The sequence below is a fragment of the Phaseolus vulgaris genome, chromosome 11 (assembly GCF_051622355.1).
Source record: "Phaseolus vulgaris cultivar YP4 chromosome 11, ASM5162235v1, whole genome shotgun sequence".
Lineage (NCBI taxonomy): Eukaryota > Viridiplantae > Streptophyta > Magnoliopsida > Fabales > Fabaceae > Phaseolus > Phaseolus vulgaris.
In genome coordinates, this window is record NC_143508.1 from 54247501 (window position 1) to 54255000 (window position 7500).

Below are 7500 nucleotides of genomic sequence, written 5' to 3' on the forward strand. Positions count from 1 at the left end.
TCTTGACATGGTTGGTGCATAGCCAAGTTCATGATTTTGGATTTTTGGCTTGATTTTGTGGCTTGGTGGTGATTTTGGTGAAAAACGAAAATCATGGTTTTGGAAAAGTGGCTGGACTCAATCCTCACAAATTCCTTCAAAGTGATGTGGGAGAAGTTTGGGATCAAAAGGAATTGATCTTGACATGGTTGGTGCATAGCCAAGTTCATGATTTTGTGACTTGGTGGTGATTTTGGTGAAAAACGAAAATGTTGGTTTTGGAAAACTGGCTGGACTCAATCCTCACAAATGCCTTCAAAGTGATGTGGGAGAAGTTTGGGATCAAAAGGAATTGATTTTGACATGGTTGGTGCATAGCCAAGTTCCATGATTTTGGATTTTTGGCTTGATTTTGTGACTTGGTGGTGATTTTGGTGAAAAACGAAAATGTTGGTTTTGGAAAACTGGCTGGACTCAATCCTCACAAATGCCTCCAAAGTGATGTGGGAGAAGTTTGGGATCAAAAGGAATTGATCTTGACATGGTTGGTGCATAGCCAAGTTCATGATTTTGTGACTTGGTGGTGATTTTGGTGAAAAACGAAAATGTTGGTTTTGGAAAACTGGCTGGACTCAATCCTCACAAATGCCTTCAAAGTGATGTGGGAGAAGTTTGGGAGCAAAAGGAATTGATCTTGACATGGTTGGTGCATAGCCAAGTTCATGATTTTGGATTTTTGGCTTGATTTTGTGGCTTGGTGGTGATTTTGGTGAAAAACGAAAATCATGGTTTTGGAAAAGTGGCTGGACTCAATCCTCACAAATGCCTTCAAAGTGATGTGGGAGAAGTTTGGGATCAAAAGGAATTGATCTTGACATGGTTGGTGCATAGCCAAGTTCATGATTTTGGTGTTTTGGCTTGATTTTGTGACTTGGTGGTGATTTTGGTGAAAAACGAAAATCATGGTTTTGGAAAAGTGGCTGGACTCAATTCTCACAAATGCCTTCAAAGTGATGTGGGAGAAGTTTGGGATCAAAAGGAATTGATCTTGGCATGGTTGGTGCATAGCCAAGTTCCATGATTTTGGATTTTTGGCTTGATTTTGTGACTTGGTGGTGATTTTGGTGAAAAACGAAAATCATGGTTTTGGAAAAGTGGCTGGACTCAATTCTCACAAATGCCTTCAAATTGATGTGGGAGAAGTTTGGGATCAAAAGGAATTGATCTTGGCATGGTTGGTGCATAGCCAAGTTCCATGATTTTGGATTTTTGGCTTGATTTTGTGACTTGGTGGTGATTTTGGTGAAAAACGAAAATCATGGTTTTGGAAAAGTGGCTGGACTCAATTCTCACAAATGCCTTCAAAGTGATGTGGGAGAAGTTTGGGATCAAAAGGAATTGATCTTGGCATGGTTGGTGCATAGCCAAGTTCATGATTTTGGTGTTTTGGCTTGATTTTGTGACTTGGTGGTGATTTTGGTGAAAAACGAAAATCATGGTTTTGGAAAAGTGGCTGGACTCAATTCTCACAAATGCCTTCAAAGTGATGTGGGAGAAGTTTGGGATCAAAAGGAATTGATCTTGGCATGGTTGGTGCATAGCCAAGTTCCATGATTTTGGATTTTTGGCTTGATTTTGTGACTTGGTGGTGATTTTGGTGAAAAACGAAAATCATGGTTTTGGAAAACTGGCTGGACTCAATCCTCACAAATTCCTCCAAAGTGATGTGGGAGAAGTTTGGGATCAAAAGGAATTGATCTTGACATGGTTGGTGCATAGCCAAGTTCATGATTTTGTGACTTGGTGGTGATTTTGGTGAAAAACGAAAATGTTGGTTTTGGAAAACTGGCTGGACTCAATCCTCACAAATGCCTTCAAAGTGATGTGGGAGAAGTTTGGGATCAAAAGGAATTGATCTTGACATGGTTGGTGCATAGCAAAGTTCATGATTTTGGTGTTTTGGCTTGATTTTGTGGCTTGGTGGTGATTTTGGTGAAAAACGAAAATCATGGTTTTGGAAAACTGGCTGGACTCAATCCTCACAAATGCCTTCAAAGTGACGTGGGAGAAGTTTGGGATCAAAAGGAATTGATTTTGACATGGTTGGTGCATAGCCAAGTTCCATGATTTTGGATTTTTGGCTTGATTTTGTGACTTGGTGGTGATTTTGGTGAAAAACGAAAATCATGGTTTTGGAAAACTGGCTGGACTCAATCCTCACAAATGCCTCCAAAGTGATGTGGGAGAAGTTTGGGATCAAAAGGAATTGATCTTGACATGGTTGGTGCATAGCCAAGTTCATGATTTTGGATTTTTGGCTTGATTTTGTGGCTTTGTGGTGATTTTGGTGAAAAACGAAAATCATGGTTTTGGAAAAGTGGCTGGACTCAATCCTCACAAATTCCTTCAAAGTGATGTGGGAGAAGTTTGGGATCAAAAGGAATTGATCTTGACATGGTTGGTGCATAGCCAAGTTCATGATTTTGTGACTTGGTGGTGATTTTGGTGAAAAACGAAAATGTTGGTTTTGGAAAACTGGCTGGACTCAATCCTCACAAATGCCTTCAAAGTGATGTGGGAGAAGTTTGGGATCAAAAGGAATTGATTTTGACATGGTTGGTGCATAGCCAAGTTCCATGATTTTGGATTTTTGGCTTGATTTTGTGACTTGGTGGTGATTTTGGTGAAAAACGAAAATGTTGGTTTTGGAAAACTGGCTGGACTCAATCCTCACAAATGCCTCCAAAGTGATGTGGGAGAAGTTTGGGATCAAAAGGAATTGATCTTGACATGGTTGGTGCATAGCCAAGTTCATGATTTTGTGACTTGGTGGTGATTTTGGTGAAAAACGAAAATGTTGGTTTTGGAAAACTGGCTGGACTCAATCCTCACAAATGCCTTCAAAGTGATGTGGGAGAAGTTTGGGAGCAAAAGGAATTGATCTTGACATGGTTGGTGCATAGCCAAGTTCATGATTTTGGATTTTTGGCTTGATTTTGTGGCTTGGTGGTGATTTTGGTGAAAAACGAAAATCATGGTTTTGGAAAAGTGGCTGGACTCAATCCTCACAAATGCCTTCAAAGTGATGTGGGAGAAGTTTGGGATCAAAAGGAATTGATCTTGACATGGTTGGTGCATAGCCAAGTTCATGATTTTGGTGTTTTGGCTTGATTTTGTGACTTGGTGGTGATTTTGGTGAAAAACGAAAATCATGGTTTTGGAAAAGTGGCTGGACTCAATTCTCACAAATGCCTTCAAAGTGATGTGGGAGAAGTTTGGGATCAAAAGGAATTGATCTTGGCATGGTTGGTGCATAGCCAAGTTCCATGATTTTGGATTTTTGGCTTGATTTTGTGACTTGGTGGTGATTTTGGTGAAAAACGAAAATCATGGTTTTGGAAAAGTGGCTGGACTCAATTCTCACAAATGCCTTCAAATTGATGTGGGAGAAGTTTGGGATCAAAAGGAATTGATCTTGGCATGGTTGGTGCATAGCCAAGTTCCATGATTTTGGATTTTTGGCTTGATTTTGTGACTTGGTGGTGATTTTGGTGAAAAACGAAAATCATGGTTTTGGAAAAGTGGCTGGACTCAATTCTCACAAATGCCTTCAAAGTGATGTGGGAGAAGTTTGGGATCAAAAGGAATTGATCTTGGCATGGTTGGTGCATAGCCAAGTTCATGATTTTGGTGTTTTGGCTTGATTTTGTGACTTGGTGGTGATTTTGGTGAAAAACGAAAATCATGGTTTTGGAAAACTGGCTGGACTCAATCCTCACAAATGCCTTCAAAGTGATGTGGGAGAAGTTTGGGATCAAAAGGAATTGATCTTGACATGGTTGGTGCATAGCCAAGTTCATGATTTTGTGACTTGGTGGTGATTTTGGTGAAAAACGAAAATGTTGGTTTTGGAAAACTGGCTGGACTCAATCCTCACAAATGCCTCCAAAGTGATGTGGGAGAAGTTTGGGATCAAAAGGAATTGATCTTGACATGGTTGGTGCATAGCCAAGTTCATGATTTTGTGACTTGGTGGTGATTTTGGTGAAAAACGAAAATGTTGGTTTTGGAAAACTGGCTGGACTCAATCCTCACAAATGCCTTCAAAGTGATGTGGGAGAAGTTTGGGATCAAAAGGAATTGATCTTGACATGGTTGGTGCATAGCCAAGTTCATGATTTTGGTGTTTTGGCTTGATTTTGTGACTTGGTGGTGATTTTGGTGAAAAACGAAAATCATGGTTTTGGAAAAGTGGCTGGACTCAATTCTCACAAATGCCTTCAAAGTGATGTGGGAGAAGTTTGGGATCAAAAGGAATTGATCTTGGCATGGTTGGTGCAGAGCCAAGTTCCATGATTTTGGATTTTTGGCTTGATTTTGTGACTTGGTGGTGATTTTGGTGAAAAACGAAAATCATGGTTTTGGAAAAGTGGCTGGACTCAATTCTCACAAATGCCTTCAAATTGATGTGGGTGAAGTTTGGGATCAAAAGGAATTGATCTTGGCATGGTTGGTGCATAGCCAAGTTCCATGATTTTGGATTTTTGGCTTGATTTTGTGACTTGGTGGTGATTTTGGTGAAAAACGAAAATCATGGTTTTGGAAAAGTGGCTGGACTCAATTCTCACAAATGCCTTCAAAGTGATGTGGGAGAAGTTTGGGATCAAAAGGAATTGATCTTGGCATGGTTGGTGCATAGCCAAGTTCATGATTTTGGTGTTTTGGCTTGATTTTGTGACTTGGTGGTGATTTTGGTGAAAAACGAAAATCATGGTTTTGGAAAACTGGCTGGACTCAATCCTCACAAATGCCTTCAAAGTGATGTGGGAGAAGTTTGGGATCAAAAGGAATTGATCTTGACATGGTTGGTGCATAGCCAAGTTCATGATTTTGTGACTTGGTGGTGATTTTGGTGAAAAACGAAAATGTTGGTTTTGGAAAACTGGCTGGACTCAATCCTCACAAATGCCTCCAAAGTGATGTGGGAGAAGTTTGGGATCAAAAGGAATTGATCTTGACATGGTTGGTGCATAGCCAAGTTCATGATTTTGTGACTTGGTGGTGATTTTGGTGAAAAACGAAAATGTTGGTTTTGGAAAACTGGCTGGACTCAATCCTCACAAATGCCTTCAAAGTGATGTGGGAGAAGTTTGGGATCAAAAGGAATTGATCTTGACATGGTTGGTGCATAGCCAAGTTCATGATTTTGGTGTTTTGGCTTGATTTTGTGACTTGGTGGTGATTTTGGTGAAAAACGAAAATCATGGTTTTGGAAAAGTGGCTGGACTCAATTCTCACAAATGCCTTCAAAGTGATGTGGGAGAAGTTTTGGATCAAAAGGAATTGATCTTGGCATGGTTGGTGCAGAGCCAAGTTCCATGATTTTGGATTTTTGGCTTGATTTTGTGACTTGGTGGTGATTTTGGTGAAAAACGAAAATCATGGTTTTGGAAAAGTGGCTGGACTCAATTCTCACAAATGCCTTCAAATTGATGTGGGAGAAGTTTGGGATCAAAAGGAATTGATCTTGGCATGGTTGGTGCATAGCCAAGTTCCATGATTTTGGATTTTTGGCTTGATTTTGTGACTTGGTGGTGATTTTGGTGAAAAACGAAAATCATGGTTTTGGAAAAGTGGCTGGACTCAATTCTCACAAATGCCTTCAAAGTGATGTGGGAGAAGTTTGGGATCAAAAGGAATTGATCTTGGCATGGTTGGTGCATAGCCAAGTTCATGATTTTGGTGTTTTGGCTTGATTTTGTGACTTGGTGGTGATTTTGGTGAAAAACGAAAATCATGGTTTTGGAAAACTGGCTGGACTCAATCCTCACAAATGCCTTCAAAGTGATGTGGGAGAAGTTTGGGATCAAAAGGAATTGATCTTGACATGGTTGGTGCATAGCCAAGTTCATGATTTGTTTGGGAGCAAAAGGAATTGATCTTGGCATGGTTGGTGCATAGCCAAGTTCATGATTTTGGTGTTTTGGCTTGATTTTGTGACTTGGTGGTGATTTTGGTGAAAAACGAAAATCATGGTTTTGGAAAAGTGGCTGGACTCAATTCTCACAAATGCCTTCAAATTGATGTGGGCGAAGTTTGGGATCAAAAGGAATTGATCTTGGCATGGTTGGTGCATAGCCAAGTTCCATGATTTTGGATTTTTGGCTTGATTTTGTGACTTGGTGGTGATTTTGGTGAAAAACGAAAATCATGGTTTTGGAAAAGTAGCTGGACTCAATTCTCACAAATGCCTTCAAAGTGATGTGGGAGAAGTTTGGGATCAAAAGGAATTGATCTTGGCATGGTTGGTGCATAGCCAAGTTCATGATTTTGGTTTTTTGGCTTGATTTTGTGACTTGGTGGTGATTTTGGTGAAAAACGAAAATCATGGTTTTGGAAAACTGGCTGGACTCAATCCTCACAAATGCCTTCAAAGTGATGTGGGAGAAGTTTGGGATCAAAAGGAATTGATCTTGACATGGTTGGTGCATAGCCAAGTTCATGATTTTGGATTTTTGGCTTGATTTTGTGGCTTGGTGGTGATTTTGGTGAAAAACGAAAATCATGGTTTTGGAAAAGTGGCTGGACTCAATCCTCACAAATGCCTTCAAAGTGATGTGGGAGAAGTTTGGGAGCAAAAGGAATTGATCTTGACATGGTTGGTGCATAGCCAAGTGCCATGATTTTGGATTTTTGGCTTGATTTTGTGACTTGGTGGTGATTTTGGTGAAAAACGAAAATCATGGTTTTGGAAAAGTGGCTGGACTGAATTCTCACAAATGCCTTCAAAGTGATGTGGGAGAAGTTTGGGATCAAAAGGAATTGATCTTGGCATGGTTGGTGCATAGCCAAGTTCCATGATTTTGGATTTTTGGCTTGATTTTGTGACTTGGTGGTGATTTTGGTGAAAAACGAAAATCATGGTTTTGGAAAAGTGGCTGGACTCAATCCTCACAAATGCCTTCAAAGTGATGTGGGAGAAGTTTGGGAGCAAAAGGAATTGATCTTGACATGGTTGGTGCATCGCCAAGTGCCATGATTTTGGATTTTTTGCTTGATTTTGTGACTTGGTGGTGATTTTGGTGAAAAACGAAAATCATGGTTTTGGAAAAGTGGCTGGACTCAATTCTCACAAATGCCTTCAAAGTGATGTGGGAGAAGTTTGGGATCAAAAGGAATTGATCTTGGCATGGTTGGTGCATAGCCAAGTTCCATGATTTTGGATTTTTGGCTTGATTTTGTGACTTGGTGGTGATTTTGGTGAAAAACGAAAATCATGGTTTTGGAAAAGTGGCTGGACTCAATTCTCACAAATGCCTTCAAATTGATGTGGGAGAAGTTTGGGATCAAAAGGAATTGATCTTGGCATGGTTGGTGCATAGCCAAGTTCCATGATTTTGGATTTTTGGCTTGATTTTGTGACTTGGTGGTGATTTTGGTGAAAAACGAAAATCATGGTTTTGGAAAAGTGGCTGGACTCAATCCTCACAAATGCCTTCAAAGTGATGTGGGAGAAGTTTG